Below are 20895 nucleotides of genomic sequence, written 5' to 3'. Positions count from 1 at the left end.
TCACAGTTTGATTCTCAGTCAGGGCACATGCCCAGGTTGTGGGCTCGATCCCCAGTAGGGGGCGTGCAGGAGGCAGATCAATGATTCTCTCGCATCATCAATGTTTCTGTCTCTCTCTCCCTCTCCCTTCCTCTCTGAAATCAATAAAATTAAAAATATATAACCTTAATACACAGTACCAACAATTTGTACTTAAAGTTTACTTCGTGCCTTAATTTCCTTCTACTTTCCTTTGTCCACATCACATCATCCTTCAATGCCATCCAACCATGAGCTATAGGATTGCAAAGTGCTGTGAGAAAGGGCGCTACCGCCCAGTGATGCCCCACAGCCTCATGGTCGTCAGTGGGCCCTTCATCACAGTCTCTGGACGTGTCTGCAGAGCAGCAGTCAGACGACACGGCCACCCAACCTGAAACCACCCAGCTCCGACCAGCAGTGCCCAGCACCCGCCGGAGACCGGGGCAGTCTTCCTGGTTGACTTTATTCAGACCACAGCTCTGTTCTCATAGCAATTATCCCAACTTCCACCTTTCCTCAGGCGCAGAATTCTATAAACTCTCTTCTCCGACATAAACGTCACTTTGTTTTTAAGACACAGAACCAACAGGGGTCATTGAGGGGAAGCCCCTTCAGCACCCTCCTCCCCAGGAATGAACTTTGATTGGCATGTCTCCGCCTCCTGTCTCAGTGGGACTGTGAATTTCCTCCTGTCACTGACATTGTGCCCCCTGTCCTCGGTATCACCCCTCCCGACACATCTCATATCTCAGACCCTTAGCTTCTCCTCTCTGGCTCTATCCCCTCAACACAGAAGCCGTAGACTAGTGACTCTCTACTGGGAGTATTATCTGAGGGCTCCTTTTAAATTACACATACTTCCTCTGCAATGGAATAGAAATCTCTCTACTATTTAAGTCATTTTCTTAGCGATACAAGACTTTCCCAGGCGTGGTATCTCAGTGACGCTTGATAAAAAAGTACCTTCAGGAGACTTAGCTTATGACCCAACCCATTTTGGTTTAGAGTCACAGCTTCAGAATCATCCACTGAGTTAGAACCTGCATCTGAATAGCTTTCTCCTGAGATTCATGTGCACTTTAAGATTAGAAGTCCTGCTTCAGGACAGTGGTTCTCAACACTGTTATCCATTAGCGTGTCCTAAAATGTCTCTAAAATTAACACCAATGCCTAGAATCTTCTGAAAACGACCTAAATCAGAAACTTGGAAAATGGTAGGACCCATCTTTCTGGCTCTTTCTTCCTCCCTCTCTCCCACTACCCCTCCCTCCCTCCCTCCCTCCCTCCCTTCTTTCCTTCCTTCCTTCCTTCCTTCCTTCCTTCCTTCCTTCCTTCCTTCCCCCTATCTTTTCCTCCTTCCACTCCTCTATCCATTCATTCTCCCTCCCTCCCCCCCCCCCGCCCCTTTGAAACCTTCTCAGGTGTATTTCTAAAGTGCAGCCAGAGTGGAAAACAATCACATTATCAATCGTGGACTACGCAGCGTTTCTAGTCTGCTGTCTCCTACCTATGCCACCTGCACGAATAGTTCTTTATTTCTGATTTGACTGCCTCATCTGCTAAACTGCAAAACCAGTGTCACTTCAAGGAGCTGTTCTATAAGCACAGCGCGTAAAACAGTGTCTCAGAGAAAATTTTCCCCACAAGGCGGCAACTGTAATTATTGGAATTATGTCATGTTTATTTACTACATGGATTTGATTCATCTAAATGAAAAAAAAAGCCTTCTGTCTTTCTCAAACTTCAGTGCTTTGCATCTATTTGATCTGGTTCCAAAACTATAGACCCTACTAAACTGTGATTCTCATTCTCAAGGATTAAAGACCTATTGGCCAGCCTCCTATAGAGCTGCAGTATGCGATTTTTTTTTTTAATCGAAGAGCATATGACATGTTCTCTGGTAACCTCAGAAAAAGGCTTCTCTTGCCATTTCATGGCTTTTCAACAACGCTGCTCAGTTTTCAGAGCTTCAGGACTTCGTCTATTCTTTTCCGTTTTGGTGGAATAATTACAGTTGTGTATTTTATGTCTTTGGTAGATGCCGGGACAAGTTAGACTTTCTGCTTACTTTGAGAAAGGGACTGATTTTAACATCCTGGGGGAAAAAGGTGTTTTTCCCACAATAGGAGTAAGACAAGCACATTGCATATCAAATCATCATCTAAAAGTAATTAAATTAACCCCCAGGGTGCCGGCAACTAGCCCTGGAGGTGGGGTGGGCAGGGACAGAAACAAGCCTCTCCTTAAAAGGAGTTAAGGGCACAGGCTTCCAGCCAGCGGGCATTCCCACACCTCTGCCTCCTGTGGCCCTCGCTGCAGAGATCTAGCCGCGAAAACTCCTCAGAGAGAAGCCTGATGTGAAAAAATGGGGAACACACAGCAGAAGAAACCCACAGCAGGCACCCAGCTGTTCTTTCTGAAAGGTAAGCCAGGCCATCTGGACTCACTGGGTGCGTTTGCAGACCAGGAGTGGCACGACAATGACCCAATCCCAAACAATCGGCCTCAGAGAATGCAGTGTGTGACTGAGGCTGGGAGGAAGGGGAGACCAGGTGTTTATCAGAGGGTAAGAAGCTTCAGTCTTGCACGATGAACGCGTCTGGAAGCTACTGTAGAGTATGGTGACCGTGGTCAATCCTGGGCAGTACCCTTGGATTTGCCAAAAGAACTGTTCTTAAATTAAATCTTGTCAACACACACACACACACACACACACACACACTCAACACTAGCTATATAGAGGTGATGGAGATGCTATTTACCTTGATTTTGATGGTCTTTCACTGTATATAAGCATATAGTGTTATTACTTAAATGTATACAATTTTTATAGTTCAAAGTTACTTCAAATAAAAATAGTTCAACCAAAGGGGGAAAAAAAAAGATAAAAAAGACAATGGATTCCAAAAACCAACTGGCTATGGAGCAAACAGGTAATTTAAGAAAAGGGGTGATGATTACCCTCAGAGAAATGCAGGAATATGGTCCATACATGTGTGCAACTATGATAACTAGAAAAAAAGAACAAAAAGAAATAAAAAAGAAAATTCATGTTTAAAAATAAGAGTACTGATATTGAAAATAAAATACAAAAGGATAGAAAATAAGTTGAATGGGCATCTCAAAATGTGGAATAGATGAACAAAGAAAATTTTCAGATGAGTTTTTTAAAAAATGACAAACTTACATACCCACGAATCATAGTAAAAAAGAACTGAAGTAATTGAAGGTCGGAAATTACCAAGAGATGACACAATTTCCCATTTACAGAGAAATGACTCTTCTCATGCAGAAGCCCTGCAGGAGGGCCGGCTCAGGGAATAGAATGTCCTCTCTCTCTCTCTCTCTCTCTCTCTCTCTCTCTCTGCTGGATCACATCGTCCCAGAACCGTCAGATACCAAGGAAGAGACAAACTTAACATCTTCCAGAGATGAGAAGAGGGAATATGACTTTTAAAAGAACAAGAATCAATTATTCTTAGGCATCTTCTCATTAAGACTAGATGCTGGAAGACAATTCATATTTCAGAGGAAAACTGAATTAGAACTTAGACTTTTTACCCCACCAAGATCAATGAAGTATAAAAGCAGAATAAAAATGACTTAAACATGAAGAGGTTTGCACATCAATCTTCCACTTGCTCTTACTGTGAGTATCTTGGATAAAGGAGCCATTGAGCGCCAGGAGACAGTAGGTCAAAGGGGGCAGGAGAAGGGAAGGCTAGTCTGAGCCCTTGGGAGAGACCATTCAGATCAGATCAGCAGGCCACTGGAAAAAGTGGAAAAATCTATAAAATAGATTATGAAAAAAATGGCTAAAAATGAAGGGGCATAGGAAAGGCCACATGATGTAAGAAAAAAAATTAACCAGAAACTTAAAGAGGGACAAAAAAACGATCCAAAGGTCATAGTTCAAATATGCAGCACAGTGAGAGGTGGCGTGACTTTAAGCAATTGGCTGAGTGAAAGAGAAAAGACGACTGAACCCTAATGTTAGAAATATTCAGGTCTAGCCCGGCCGGAATGGCTCAGGGGCTGAGCGTCGACCTCTGAACCAGGAGTTCACAGTTTGATTCCCAGTCAGGGCACATGCCCAGGTTGTGGACTCGATCCCCAGTTTGTGTCGTCCAGGAGGCAGCTGACTCATGATTCTCTCTCATCACTGATGTTTCTCTCTCTCTCTCCCTCTCCCTTCTTCTCTGAAATAAAATATATACATATATTAAAAAAAAAGATAAATACCACATGATCTCACTCATTTGTGGAATATAGAGAACAACATAGACTGATGAACAGGGACAGATCCAAAGACAGAGAAACAGCGATCAGACTATCAATCCTCAGAGGGAAAGTAGGGGAGGGAGGGGATAAAGGGTAGAGATCAACCAAAGGACTTGTATACACGCATATAAGCCAAACCAATGGACAGGGACAACAGGGGGATGAGAGCACGAGTGGTGGGGGGTGGAGTGGGGGGGTGGGCGGGGAGGTTGGGGGTTAATGGGAAATGAGGACACATTTGTAATACCTTAACCAATAAAGGAATTTAAAAATACAAAAAATAAAAAAAGAAATATCCAGATGTAGGTGACATCAGGTTGTGTGTGACATGAGCCTCATCGAGAAGAAAATGCAATCCTGGAGTGAAACTCAGCCACATTTCTATGATAGTGTGCTATGAATGTCAACTACTGGGTTTCAATGTATAAATTATTGTTAAAGCATTCCCAGTGGACAGAACGTAGAAATAGTAGAAAACAGATAGAAGGTGGGACAGAGAAGAGGAGAGGCAATTTCATCTTCGTGTTACAACAGGAGATGGTGAGCATGAGGGGAACAAGAGAGGTTTGAGAAGAGAATACACAATTTTAATAATAATAAAGACACATATAAAGGAATTATCCCATCGCTGCATGGTGGAGAAGAGGTGGTGCGAGAGGAAGCTAACTCCTCTTCAGAGAAAGGCAAGTCAGGTCTCTACAAATCAACCAGGTAGAACAACATTACTTAGAGCTTGAGATATAACCACAAAAACATTACAAATGCTAAAAGGAAAAGTCTTTACAAAGCGGGACTAGGACTGATGAGAAATGAGGTACCTTATTGTTCTACATCCTAAGAGTCTGTGTACTGTGTGATTGCTGAATGTGTGCATGAGTTCATTCTGATCGTGTAAACATTTCAAATATCAACTTAAAGACTTCAACAAGAATTACTAAGTTGTGTAAATGACGTCTTGCTAGACTCTATTTCTGGCGGTCATTCTTTCTCTAGTTTGTTCCTATGCCTTTTTACCTTTCTTACCATATTCATATGCCTAACATTCTGCCCCATAATACTCATTTCCTTTATTGTATGTATGGATTATAGGCTAAAAGTGGCATTTTAATAGTCCTTCAGGAGTACAGTCCAACAAAAAATGAATAACCATTGAACTGAGTAGTTTCTTATGAAGTTTATTATATTCTAAAACCATAAAAAATTGGAACAGTGTCCCTATCATGCATTATTTGAATTTCAAATAGTTTCGACTCAAATGAGGAAGATTTTAATCTGGGATAATTGCATCTTTAATAAGACTTTAGATTAATTTTAAGTACATTTAAAAATCATCTAAAATAATATGTCTGTGGCAAGAAATTATGAGTAGTATTCAATGATCTGATTTATTCTGTTTTGTGGAAATCAAGTGAAGGAAAATGATAATTACACCCGACATCGTAGTGAGCACTCGAGCCGTCAATCAAAATCCTTTGCCTCATGCTCGATCTTTACATTGATCTTTATTATGTCAAGATTACATATTAACCGTCAACGTAGAAAGGTTTTCTCAGAAAAACTTCGGTTGTCTATAAATTGAATCATGGACATGGAGAGGGGAGGGTTGTAAGCGTTTGGATTTGGACTCGCCAGCTGCACTCATCCATCCCTTTCAGTTAATGTTCCCGCCAGGAAGATGGTGTAGTGGACACTGTGGTTGCCCGGGCGACCACAGGTCTCCTCCTCATCTCCTTCTTCACACAATTCCGTTTTCATTTATGTTTTCTGCACCCTCACCCTCACACCGGCTCTATAGTCGTGCTGATCAATAGCCGTGCAAGGCCTTGACTTTCCTGGTGGTCAGGGTGCTGCGTCCCCGCGAAGGACATGACGGGGGGACTGACAGCGCTGCTGCGGGCACATGGCTCTCTCCTGCCGCCGACAGAGAGCTGGCCCGGCCCTGGCAGCGCTGCGCCCACAGTAACCAGCCAGCAGGATGCCGGGTGCACTGGTGAAGGATTGGCTGACAAGAAGGGCAGGAAGACCCCCCCGGGGCGCAAGGCGGGGACGGGGAGAGCCTGGGAGGCCTGGTGCCCAGCAGGTCAGGAGATACTCACTCCACGCCGCGTGCCCTCGCACAGGCCCTGCTCACAAGACCCAAACGACACAGCCTGCGCGTTACTGCAGGAAGGAGACGACACGGCATTCCAGTCGGGTCTGCACGCAGCCCGGGGACCCATCGCTGGTTCTCCTCATCACCGGTCTCATCCTGATCTCTCCCCACCCCCCCTATGAAATCAATAAAAATAACTATTTTTTAAAAATCAAAATCAACTAAAACTCTAGAAACAAATACTCTCCCAGAGGCCGTGTGGCCTGCTGCGGCCTCCGCAGGTTTGCAATGACCCACTGCAGGGAGCTTCAGTTTCCTTCGGGGACAGTGTTTTTGGCTAAAAAAGAGGTTCTGTCAAAATCTATTTCATGGATCCAGGGGATAAGCTAATAGATGGAGAAGTGGAAAATGCTGGCACCACACCCAGACTGGGTTTAAAAAATAAGACACACAAATTACTCTGCCTCATGAATTTTGAACTTGCATAACTTGCCTGAAAATATTGGCCCCAAATAAACATCATGAATCCAGTTTCACTTGGAGCCGTTTATTACGGCGCTGACCTGATGCCATTGTTATAAATGAACCAAACGTGACCCCCACCAACGCCGAGTGTAAGTGAAACAGACACCTTCCAAAAACAACAGTCATGGGTGCTCTGTAGACAGGCAGCATGAAGGGCGATATGTCATGAAAGTTCAAATCACAGCAATAATTGAGGCACAACCTCCATATAGGTGTACATTACCCTGCACATTCTGTACTTCTTATTCACGCATTAAAACTAGAATTTGATTATCTTTAATGATGATATTTATGTACAACATCTACAAAACTCTTAAAACTCCTCTACTTTATTCTAAAAACGTTGACGCAGAATAAGGACGGATTCTTTTTCAGTAAGGAAATGAAAACCAGAAGACGCTCAAATCATGCTGAAAACAAAACAAAAGAATGGGTAAGAATTTACTGGGAACGCAGAATGGCCTCATAAAATGTACCAAATTATACCTCAAAGACCTGGCTTGTAGCCTCGCTTTTCCAGTGGCCCCCTGACCTTTGGCAAATTATGCTACTTCCCTTACTTCATGCTTCTCATATTTTCCAAGAGTGACTTGGACCATATGTCCATCACCTCGTTCAGCTTTCTTTTCATTATCTTCGTTTTTATGATCTATCAAGAGCCAAGATTATATATTTTGTGAGGGTTTCTATCATCAAACTAACCTCACAGATGTAATTCCTTTTATAAGTACCAATTTCTCAGTTCCCCTGTGGGAGGCGTATCGGACGCTATGAATTATCCTAACCAGGGAAGCCCCATCTCCCCCATCCTCCCGGCCCACAGGGCTGCCCCTCGCTCCTGCGATGCTGCCTCACACTGCGGCTGCGGTCCGCGATCATTTGATTTTGTCTCCTGAGACTGGTTTCCAATTTCATTTCCCATCCCCAAACGCTTCCTAGAAAGGACGTTATCCACGTAGCGTATTGTCTTTCTTCATTGTTGTGTGTCAGTCTTTCACGTTAACAGGTGCATAGTCCTTCCTTCTGCTAACGTCACAGAGCAATGCACTCACCGCCACTGCGGTCACCAGTGCTTACTTCGTGCTTCTCAGAGGTTGTTTCTAGCTGCCCACCATCACCCGCCTGCCCTCCAAAAAAACGCCACAAAGAGCATCTGATGCAACGACGTATTCGTTGGAATTCCCGTTTTGCTGTTCCCTTCACATGTGACTGGGTGAGTCAGTCTTTTGAAACTCAGTTTTCTTCCTTGTCGGTATAGGGGAGGTAATGCTCATCAATATCGAGGTAGAACTAAACGAGAGGGTGTAAACACGACCCCTCACCCTGACCTGCGTGTGAGCACCGCTGTGAAAATATGCAAATTAACCTCCAGCCCTGTGTGCATACGTCTTACTTCCTAAAAATAATGGAAACACACATTTTCTGGAGAACAAAAGTAATGCCACCAGCTCCGCAAAAGCGGAGAATGATGAACATAACGTTGTAACATGCATCGATAGCGTTGTGGACCAGTCATTTTGCAAATAGCTCTTTGATCTGAATATGAATGTGTCTGAGCTAGGAGTGGTGGATGGCTGATACTCATGCGTTCCTGACAGAATGCTCTGAGTATGTTAATGTTATTTCAAAATGTATGAAGAGGCAAGTTTGAAGAAAATAGGAGAAAAACAATTTCCAAGAGTAAGCTTCATAGAGGGACAAGGCAGAAAAAGCTACTCTGCAGTGTCAGCTGAAAGCTGCCGGAGATGGGAGACACCTCAGGGAAGACGCGTGTAATCATCAAATATTATTTATAAAGTGTATTTCACTCACTTTAAAAATAAAGAGACTTTTCTACCATATCTGCTATAATATTAATGGTAATATATAGGCATACATATATAATATATAACATAAATAACATAACCTATAATAATATACATTTTTATTTTATTTGGAATAATAGTAAATAAATGAAGTGCTTGGTAGCCTCACAGATGCATAGTAATATGTCTGTGTTGAAATATAGTTATAGAGGAGTTTATTAAATATATTTTCCAAAGATCACTTGTTTGTTTCTCTGAATGGTTATAGACTCTGCTCGGGTAAAGGAACATGGCGGACACATAAAAGTGTTATTGTATGTGCTGGTTTGGTCCGGCTGTGTGATTCAATCAACGGAAGTTTTGTGAGATGTGTCTTACGGCTACTGTGTGTCTGCCCTGGCGAGTAGCTCTGTCCACAGGGAGAGGGTGTAAGTCTGGCCGAGGCTCAGCGCCCCGGGAATACCTGAACATGAGGCGAGTGGGGTGCTGCCCCTGTTGTCTGTCCTCTCCTTCTCTTTGGGTGTAAGTGCTCTGTCAGTTGAGAGGGTTATGCAACATCTCCAAGGAGGGTGGGAAGTGGCCTCTTTCTCCCCCAGAATCCCGTTTCTGCGGATATTTTGAACTCTGTTGTTAGGCACACATGCATTTATTTTTATATCTTGAATGTGTTAATTCCATTGTCACAATGAAATATCCCTCTTTGGCTTCTGCCGTGCTATGTTCAAAGTTATTGTCTCTGACATTAGTATAGTCATCCCATCCTGGAAAGAACACACATTGCTCTCCAGAATCCTGACTATTCTACTATTTATGAGCTATAGCTTCTGATCAAGTAAAATAGAGTCTACTTTTTGTTGGCCGTGATAAATTCATTGAGCAATATATTCTGTACTTCCCATTCAAACATTTCTACAGTGGAAATATTGGTTGGGTCTATCTTAAATGGACTGAAAAAGAATAATTTTTTTTTAAAAAAACTGCGTTTGGTTATTTGTGGAATAGTATAAAAGTATGAACTAAAAAGAGTGAGTTATTTAGGCTCCGTTAAAATTTCAATACGGTAGAGGAGCGCTTTGGACAGATCTCACTAAAATGTTAAAAATGCTAAGTGGCAGCTCAGCGTATCCTCTTGAGGGAGGAAATCATTCTAGAGATGGAGATTTGCCTTCAAGTTGGAAATGAGTTTCGATACAGGCCCTTGTTCAGGTTCACGGAAGGTGTCATGAGAGAATGTTGAAGCCTGTAAGGCACTCATTCATGCTTTTAATGTGAAGAGACATACACATTTGGTAAATAGGAGGCTGTCTATGAAGAAATAATGAAACCCCGTGGAATCCACGCCAGGATCTGAGGGAGCCCTCCGGTCCCTGATGCAGGAATCCGGGCATCATGGTACTGAGTTATGTGCTCTGTGCTTCTTGAAACCTTTGAAGGCACTGGGATGTTTTTATAATTGCCCTCAATGACCTACATCCAAGATGGTTAAGAAGCATATCATGATGAATACTATGTGACTGAAAGGAATTTTCCCCTTTTCCTTAAATAAAATTATCAACAAAATAGCATAGCAATGTGGAAGAGGATTACACTGACATTTTTCTCATATAAATCATAAGTTTCACTTCACTTCATGTCTGCCCACATATTCAGGTGCTATTTCTAAGGTCATTCATGAAGGACAGAAATCTTTGATGATCAAATTCAAAATTGAGATTACATTTCAAAGGATCCCAATTGACACCAATCTGGCTCTTAAGAATCAACCAAGTCACTGACAATAATGTGATTTAGAACAAAATTAGTGACTTAAAGTGTCATAATTTAGCTTCAGAAATAATCTCAACCATAAATGTGTTAAATTTAAATGGATCTACTTATTTCCAGGGAACATGTTATCCATATATACTCTCAATGCTCTTTATCTCTTAAAACAGTGTCAATATATAAAAAAGTATTGGCTGGTAAATAACAAATATTTTGACAGATTTTTAAAAGACCATCTTTAATGAAAGGTAGATAATCAAATCAAAACAGGATAATAAAGAATTAGAATAAATAGTATTTAAACCCTACAGATATCTTTTGGTTTAGACAGAGACATAAAGGTTCATGACTTATTAGGGATAATATTGTGAAAATTTAAAAATTCTTCCAAGTTGATATAGTGGCTAGGTTTTGATATTTCTTAAATGGTTTTCTTTCCTTTTAATCAGATAATTAAAATGTTTATCCTGTTCACACACCTTTCAAGTTGATCTGGAAACTTTGACATTGAGTCAGTGGATTCGTTCAGAGAAGGGGACCTCCTGAAGTGTCAGTCCCTGGAACCCCTCAGGTCAGTGAGTTCCACGCTCCTCCCCGTGGACGGAGCGTGCTATGTGTCCCGGGTCACGAGGCGGAGTGGGGTGACCCCGGTCACTGCCATGAAAACCAATCGGTCACGTGCTCCCATCGCCCAAGGAGAAGTGACTCAGGGACACCTGGGGAAGAGCAGCTCCTGAAGAGTTTGGGGGTGGGGCTGACTGTCCCTAGTTCCCGAGATAATGAAGGGGCTCAGACTCCCTAAGTAATAATCACACGCGATGAGGAGGGAGAAGTCCTTCTGGGGACGGCATCTTCTGATGCCAGAACGCGGACAGAGCCTTCAAAGCAAAGAGGCCCCTCTGAGCCCGCGGCCTCCTTTGAGATATTCTCTGAGATTTTCTGAGCTACAGACATGTAGCCTAGCAACCAGAGCAGCCCTGGGGTCCAGTGCCTCCCTACCCGACGAGAAGGGAGGGGGGTCCCCAGACCTTGCGTAAATCCCTAGGGGTACTTGTTGTTGTTTAAAGAGGCATTGTTTTTTTTTTGTTTTTTGGTAAATGGATATTTTTTAAATTTCAGAGAGGGGAAGGGTGAGAGAGATAGAAACATCAATTAAGAGAGACAACCATTGATTGGCTGCCTCCTGCAGGCCCCACACTGGGGATGGAGCCCACAACCTGGGTATGTGCCCTGACGGGCCTCCGGGTTCATAGGTTGACACTCAACCACGGAGCCACGCTGGCCAGGCCCTAGAGGTACTGTTGAAATGCAGAAAGACCGGAAGTGCCACGAGAGAACAAGCTATTTCAGGGAACGAACGTGGTCAATACGATTCTAGAAAGCACTACCTTACGGTCATCTCCAGAAAGCCACTGAGAGCTTTAAAAAGTCCAGTGAATTTCTTGGTAGAGAGCAGCACCAATAACATTATGCCCTGAGTTTAAGGCCAACTAACTTGCACACTAACACAATGTAGTGGCCCCTCATTCCCATGTACACCGTTCTCATTTCACTTTCTCAGTTTTTTCTCTGATGCCACAGGATCACCTCTGTGGGCACCGCCTAACGCTTTCTTTAACGCACCAAAATGCATCTGTCTCACAGTCACTTCTTGGCAATTCGCTCTGTGCCGCCAGCTGTTACCGAGACAGCACATGGCAGCATCTGCGAAGGCAGCTGGGCTCCACCCAATTTCCCTTTTCCAGGTAACCAGTGTGTTATATGGAGAAAAGCAGCTGTTGACTAGCCAAGAAGTTAAAAGTGTATGTTTTCTATTGGCAAATGTTTCCAAATCACAAAACGATGTTGCTTAAATTCAGATATCGGTGGGAATATATTGCAAAGTGCCTTCTCATTCTGTAGCTTGTTCTGAACAACAACAAAAACCATGTGAATTCGGCCAATCAGATGATGACAAACACTTTCAGTCTTGAAACTCAAGGTGGGTAAATGTTTGATCTACACTGTGAAGGGAACGTATGCCAGAGCTGAGGCTGGAACCTGGGGGCACTGGGTTTCATACGTGTCTTGTTTCTGGGAAGTCCAGCTTGAGCTCTCTCCCGCAGGTCCCTGCCTCCTCGCCGGGGTCCTGTCTCCCGCTACGACCGAGTCCCACAGGCCAGCTGCTCCCTGTCCCGGCCGGCTCAACCCACGGGGAGGCAGACAGCCCCCTGCAAGGCCAGCGTCAGGCCACTCGGCCGTGGAGTGTGTGTGCTTCTAAGTGGGCAGAGCGAGCTCTTCCCAGGAGATACAAGGAAAGCCAACACAGGTTTCTGAATGCACACGAGCTGTGAATGCACTTTATCCCGTTAGCAGCTGTTCTAGAACGGTCTGTTGTTCCATAAACTTCCTTCACGCCACACGGTCAGAGCTGAATATTTTCAATGGAGATCTACTTGTCACTTGTTTGCCTTTCCCTATGTGAACATCATCGCCAATCACAGCCAATGTACTAATACTCAATGCAACTTTATTTTAAATTTTATTGACTGGCATATTCGTGTTCTAGGGCTGACATAACAAATACCACAGACTTGGTGGCTTACAAATTTATTCTCCTCAGGTGTGCAGGCTATAATTCCAGATTCAGGGTGTCGCAGGGCCCCCTCCGATGGAGCTGGCGGCGGGGGGAGGGGGGAGGTTCTGCGTGTCCCTTCCTGCTGCTGTGGCTCACACTCCCTCGGCTTGTGGCCATGTCACTCCCATCCCTGTCTCTGTTTCCAGGCCTGCCTCACCTGTGTCTCTGTCCCCTTTCCCATCTTACAATGACACTCTCAGTGGATTTACAGCCAACTTTAATCCAATACAATTCAGGACAGTCCTTAATTTAATTATATCTGCAAAAACCCTATCCTATATAAATAAATAACTAATATGCTAATTAGACCAAACAGCAGAACGACCATCTGGACGACTTTCTGGACAAAGCCGGGGCTGCAAGGGCTGACGGAGGCTGCAAGGGCCGAGCCCCTTGCACGGATTTCATGCATCGGGCCTCTAGTTTTCTAATAAAGGCCTCAGTCTTGGAGAGAGATTCCAGGTGGCCGGGAGATTTCACATGGGGAGTCACCATTGTGGGAGATACTATTCAGCCGCCAGGACTGGGCGGAATGAGTTTAGGAAAAAGTAAAGACAGTCCATCGTAACAGCATTACAGCTATTGTTTATTTCTTTTTTTTTCAAAGTTAATATTTCTGAAAGAAAATAGGAAGTAAAAGTAGTAATGCTGTTACCAAAGGTTACTCCTTCTTTAATCATAAAACGGAAACATAGGGTGTCCCCCCAAAATGTATGCACACACTCTGAATAACTATGAAGGCGGTATTTATTAAAATACACTTCATTTCCAAAATTGATCTGTCAACCATCCGTAAAGTGTATATAAAGTGTGTGTACATTTTGGGGGACACCCCGTATAAGACATCCAGCCCCCTACCTCAGACATGGTGTTCAAAACACTTAGAATCCCTTCCCCTCCAAGTGCCACCCCCACCTCCCATTCACCCAGCAGACACTCCCCTTCGTGGCCGTGGCTTGTCTTACATTTGAGTTGACGATGATCTTTTAAAAAATGTTAAAAGCGACATTTCTCTGAGAATCGCTCTGTGACCTCAAGTTACTCAACTTCCAAGAACCCCGTCTCCCCATTTAAAATGAACGAACAATAGGAGTTCTCTCCCAGAGCAATTTGTGGAAAACGCTACAAAGACTTCAGTCCACTTCTTAGTAAATAAAATACAACGTTAAGCGTCCTCTGTAACAGGAAGAGGGAATAACGCTGTCTCTTTTTGTTGTTGTTAACATGCCGGGCAGATTTCCCGTGTCCCTCTTTAACTCAGCAAATCAGTCATGTCCTTTATATGTCAACTTAGACCAGCGATGGCGAACCTTTTGAGCTCGGCATGTCAGCATTTTGAAAAACCCTAACTTAACTCTGGTGCCGTGTCACATATAGAAATTTTTTGATCTTTGCAACCATAGTAAAACAAAGATTTATATTTTTTATATTTATTTTATTTATTTAAATGCCATTTAACAAAGAAAAATCAACCAAAAAAAATGAGTTCGTGTGTCACCTCTGACACGTGTGTCATAGGTTCACCATCACTGACTTAGACCATCAGAATGGCTAATCTGCATAGAATGGTAATAACCAAAAGAGAGAATGAATTTGTACCTAATTAAGTTACTACTTGACATCAATTTTTGTTCTTGCTAATGTCTCCCTTGCTCTTGTGATGCCATTACTGTTCCATTATCCCCACTTTCCACCCAGGAGAGCTGATAGGATCCCCCGTGAACATGCAATAAGGATGCCAACAGGCTGCTCATCGATCGGGTTTCTCAGGAGGCGCCGTGACCCTGGAACGCACAGGGCGAGGGAGATGCACTTGGACTTCACTGAGAGGCATTCGAATCAGGTCCCCTGGGAAATGCTACTCGCCATCGACCCCCGGGGGAGACCTGCAGGGCGGGCTGGCGCCCGGAGTCGGCGCCGGCACCAGGCCTGTGCCAGGGCAGCGCTCCAGGTGGAAGGGAGGCTGATCGGGCCCCGGGTGAAGTGGAGACGCCAGGAGCCTCCCCAGGCCCCGTGGGCGCAGGGGGCCTGCTGCTTCCTGGGCCTAGGCTGCCAGGCCCAGAGCCTGAGGGCTCCAGGGGGAGGGGCACAGGCAGAGCATCTGCCCTGCAGGTGGCCGCGCTGGTTTGGGGGCTGGGCCCTGCCGTGGGGGCTGGGCAGGTGCAGCTGCGGGCGCATCTTGTGGATGGCTCTACACTGTGTGCACAGACAGGTGACCCCTACACATCCCTGGGCCTGGCTCCTCATGCGACAGGCACTGCGATAGGCTCTCCACTTGCTTGGACCCTGGCAGCTCCAGTGAGGAAATGGAGAGTCTCGTCTTGCTCTGAGGTTTCACAGCGAATGGCCCAGTGTCTCCGCGGGTTACATTCCTTTAACTCAATCTCTCTCTCTCTCTCTCTCTCTCTCTCTCTCTCTCTCTCTCTCTCCCTTTACCTCTATCTCCAATTCTCTCTCACATGCGCACACTCCTTCATACATGCGCCACATGCCCAAGAACACGTTTACTTTAACACACGACTCTGATGCTCTATTTTCTACTGAAAGACTGGCCGGTGGGCACGGGCCTTCCCTGTCCTTCTGAGATGAGAACCGCGCTGCCTGTGAGTCCCCGGGCCCCCGTGCAGCTGCCTGCTGAGGACCACACTGCCGTCCAGGCCTTCACCTCCCCGCGGGGGCCGGGGACAGGCGGCTTCACTCCGAGCTGCCAGGCCCGGTCCTCGGGGGAGACACGGACAGCACAGACCCACTAGCAGGCCCTGGCGCACTGCAATCCTACTGGGTAGGTGTTCTTTTAACCACATCCAGGAAAGTAGGCAATGACACCCCCTTAGCCTATCACCCCATGATCCTTTGGAGAGTCATATTAAAAATACCAGGAAAAACATTAAAGGATTCTCATTTAGTTCTGATTTAGCAGATACTCTATAGAGAATACTCTACCCTTAGTACTTAAACTGAGTTCTAGTATTGGTTTATTAATATTTTCAAGGAACTGGTTATTTGAACTTTGAGCTTGTTGTTTCCTTAGATCAGGGGTCCTCAAACTCTTTAAACAGGGGGCCAGTTCACTGTCCCTCAGACCGTTGGAGGGCCAGACTATAGTTTAAAAGAAAAAAAAAACTATGAACAAATTCCTGTGCACACTGCACATATCTTATTTTGAAGTAAAAAAACAAAATGGGAACAAATACAATATTTGTATTTGCATGTGGCCTGCGGGCTGTAGTTTGAGGAACCCCTGCCTTAGATGATGCTTGCATGTCCAAGGAATGGTCATTAAGGAATTAGTCTTTTTAAAGAAATGAACTGTTATTCCACCAGGTTTCTCCAGCCTGAGAATCAGCTACCCTCTCCTGTCAGGCGGTTGCTGTCTGTATCCAGGGCTTCATAGCTCTTGAGGGTGACCTTTCCTTCTCCCTGGAAATGAGGTGCTGCCGGTACCACGTGTCACTGTAACCCCTCTCCCCCTCCCAGCAGCAGGTCCTCACAGGTGCGAAGGCTCAGGCCTTGCACTAAGCTCTGAAATGAGCGTGACTGAGCAACGACTCTGCTCAGAACTCAGCGGGTGAGGGCAGATCAGCAGTCGCATGTGTGTGTGTAAGGTCCACATTCATTAGCTATTTTAGTGCAGATAACAACAGAAAACCGTCCTGTACACATGGTAAGATGCTGAGTAAGAAAGCGGCCTCAATAACATATCGACCGAATTTGTTTTCTTAAACAACGAAGAGATAGGAAAAAGTAGTTAGAATTGAGAATAACAGACCATAGCTCACATGTCTACAGGGCATGTCAGTAAGCGGGAGAAATGGTGTAAGAATCAGTGTGTAAGATTCCTGGTCAGGGCACAGGCCCGGGTTGTGGGCCAGATCCCCAGTGGGGGGTGTGCAGGAGGCAGCCGACCAATGGTTGGTTCTCTCTCGTCATTTATGCTTCTATCTCTCTCTCTTTCTCTCCCTCTCCCTTCCCACCTGAAAACAATATATATTTAAAAAGAATCACAGGAAAGCTTTACAAAATAGTTGCCAATGCCGGACTTACTTTCTCATGGTTATCTGATGGATGACCACTGCGCAGCCTACCTGCCCACCGACATCCCCTGACAGAGAGGTGTGTGACCTGGGAGTTGGGGTCCCTGTGCTCTCTACCTTGTTCTTTCAGCCAACCTCAGCCCGGTTGGGGGAGTTTGGTGTTAACATAAAATACTTGCTTACTTAGCAAGTTCCCCGGCAGGAAATTTTGGTTTCAGGACACTATAAATTTGCATAGAATGACACAAATGCATATAAATATATATATGAATATATGTCTATGTCTATATGTTCTTTTGACAGGGGACTATCGCTGTACTGCACTAATGAATGTCTGAAAGCTAACATCATTGGAGGCAAAATCTGGGCTTGACCTCCCAGTCACGGAGGCCCTTAAGTGAATGTATCGCTGGGAATGACAAGCGTGAGCGCCATCGGATGCAAGTGCGTGCGCGCGCCTTGAGAGCAGTGCTGCATTCTTCCTTCTGTGATGCTGCTTCACTTTCATTGCTCATTCTTTCCGACAAGGCGGCCTCCTCGAAATATGACATTAAAAATAGAGAAAAAAGGCCAACCTGACATTCTAGCTGCTCTCGATCTGAAGTGCTCTCCTCTGATCTGTAAAGAAAGACAAGATCCTTCAAAGCATCTCTCCTTGTTAAGGATCAAAGAGAAGGCTTCTGACGGAGCAGGCACAGGGATGAAAGGCACGTTGGGGTAGATTCCGCCCCGTCTCTCAGCGTCGCAGCTCACCATTCTCCTCGTGGCAAGTGCTAATGCTTGCCTCCCTTCAGAAGGGAGAGAGACGGTCTTTTAAAGTGGAGTCTAGAGCTGACAGGCAAACTGCTGTACAAGGAGCTTCACCCCGGGGAAATGTGCATCGCATCACTTTGGTGGATGTGACGCGTGTTTCCCTTCCCTTTCATTCACCAGGCCAGGAGTTGTGGGATCTTTAAGACAGAAAGCAGGTAGACCTGGACCTGAGGAAGGACCAGAAAACGGAAAACTCCCAGCTCAAAACAAAGGAGAAAGACCAACAAAGGAAGGAGTCGTTCTCACCATAAATTGCAGGTGAAAGGAAGTCAACAAAGTGGACTGAAGAGCTCGGTAGTCACCTCAGTGACACAAGTTGCCTTCAGAATAATTACACCCACCGTCCATCTACTTAAATGAATGGCATCAGAAAAAGGTTGTCCTTGACTAATTCCCAAACACTGTTTTCTAAAGAACATGGCTGATATGTTCAAAGACAGTGCTTAGCCCAAGTGCTGACAAAGAATGAGACACAGATTAGGGACTATAGTTACTCCATATCTTGACAAAAAAGGGGAGAGAAGAAAATAATACATTTTTTGCAGCTGCATCCAAGATAAAGCTGTGGTTACTGCTATGCACAGAGGAAGATAGCATCCAAGAGAGATCCAAAGTGGACGCAGGGGTGGAGTGGCATCCCATAACATAGACCACCCACGCCACACAGCCCCAGCCTCTCCTCTCAACCTTTCTCTGAAAAGCCCCGAGCAAGGGCCCCATACGTAAGATTGGTTTCAACAACAAAGAAGAATTTTTATTTGACCGAAGAAAATACACTGCTCACTTAAGGCCTCTCTACAAGACACATAGACCACTGTGAATTACAAATATGTGTATTAAATCCAAACCATGGAAGGGAGGCACCAAAGTTAATTAACAAAATGAAAACATGAAGAAAAAGAATTAGTTGGGGAAAAATTATATAATGTAGTATAATAATTATAGCTGTTATAAAATAAGAAGAGATATGTATTTTAGAAAATGTGGAAATTATAGAAATAAACATTCAAAATTCTTGATATATGAGAACACATATTATTTATGTGTATCTGATGTGTTAAAAATAAAATGAACACAGTTGAAGGTAGCAAATTAGAAGACTGATCAAGGAAAATCTCCCAGAAATCATAGGAAAAAAATGAATAAAAGTGAGAATATATCATGGGAGACATATATCTCCCTGGAAAAATATATTTCAGAACTACTAAGCGCCATCTAGTAGTTTGGGAATATCTAGCAGGGGTCCTAAGTTGAAATGGATATTCTACACTCATTAGTTGGATATGGGTTGTTGCATATTTGCAGAGTGAAAGATGACCCTCAAGCTTTGTGTGTGTGTGTTTCTTCTTCTGTTGGTTGCTTGGTTTTGCTTCAGCCTTCTTATTTTAGTGAAGTGTGACGGCAGAAACTGTGGTTAGGACCTTGGGGTTGAGGAGAGAACAGACCTGATGATATTCAGCGTAGCTATGGATTGAGGTGTCTATTAAACATTTCAGTCTTGAGCAGGAGAATATGGGGCACTGATTATAAATGGAGGCGTCATAGTTTTAACCAACACTATTTAATGTAGAGAACGCTTTGCGGTCACCAGGGATGAACTACAGGCGATGATGAGGAGCGACCTGCTGTTACGGGGTAGGAAGGAGGGAGGTCCAGCTGCCGATGGAGAGGGAGAACCAGGAAGAACTGTGTCCATGACACCACGAAAATGCATTTCCCCAGAGAGCAGCGGTGGATTAAGGCCACTAATGCTCAGAATTAATTTACACACAATTAAGACATACAGATCAAACATATCAGGAGAAGCGATGTTCAACATAAACATCGCTAACAGGTTTCTCTACAGTCAGGTGGGTGAAATGCCCAAACTACCGCTGCCCATGCCCTTTTCCCCAGTGAGGGGTGCCATGGAGGGACACTGTTCTAAGACTACTCTTATGAAAAGTCCCATTTAGAGCCACATTTATCAAGCTCTCTACGCTGTGCAAATCTGAGGTCTACGAAACGAATCTCCTGATTTTTATTTCGGTGCCTTTTTGTGTTTAATATTTGAATTTTAAAATATACCCCGATGTTAAGCAATGATTTTTCAAAATTCTTCATTCTTTTTCAACTTTTACAAAGTCCTTTGGAGCTGTAAGATGTAAAAGGACTTAAAATTACTGGAGGGATTTTGCAGTTGTAAATTTACTTGGTGCTGGAGGCCAATTTAATTAGCTAAGAACTTACTTTCAAATGGGAACCTATTGGATCCACGAGTCTGACAGCTCCCCCCTTCATTTCCATGTTCCCAGGGACTCCACGTTGAAAGAAACACACAGGAAGACTAATTACATTTCAGAAAGCCAGGGTGTTCTTTCTCTTCTTTTAAACATTAGGAGGCAGGGGGATTTGTTTTGAATTTACAAAGAAGGGGCTACCATTTCCTTCTCCTTTATTAAACACCAGTTGACATTTAACAAAATGTGCTTGGTTTGCCCAGCTAGTGTGGCTCAGTGATTGCGCGTCGACCTACGAACCAGGAGGTCAGGGTTTCATTCCTGCTCAGGCCACATGCCCAGGTTGCAGGCTCGATCCCCAGTGGGAGGCATGTAGGATCCATGATTCTCTCTCATCTTTGATATTTCTCTATCTCTTTCCCTCTCCCTTCTTCTCTGAAATCAATAAAAATATTATATTTAAAATAAAATAAAAATGTGCTTGGTTCCATCTTCGACGATCACTGTGCCTTCTCTGTGTGAGTTCCTGAGGTGGCGCTGGAGCACAGGAGAGGACCTTCGCTTCCGTTCCGTCCTCCTGGTAACTGCAACGTTGCCACCATTTGTGGAAGGGCTTTGCTACCAGCCTACCCCTGACATATTTCTGGGGGTTTTTATCACGGATGATTCAAGAGTGCCTACATTCTCAGTTCCCTGCTGTAAGGGAATAGCAGCCATAGTGTAA

The sequence above is a fragment of the Myotis daubentonii genome, chromosome 7 (genome assembly GCF_963259705.1).
Source record: "Myotis daubentonii chromosome 7, mMyoDau2.1, whole genome shotgun sequence".
Taxonomy (NCBI): Eukaryota; Metazoa; Chordata; class Mammalia; order Chiroptera; family Vespertilionidae; genus Myotis; species Myotis daubentonii.
Note: the sequence above shows the minus strand (reverse complement) of the source record.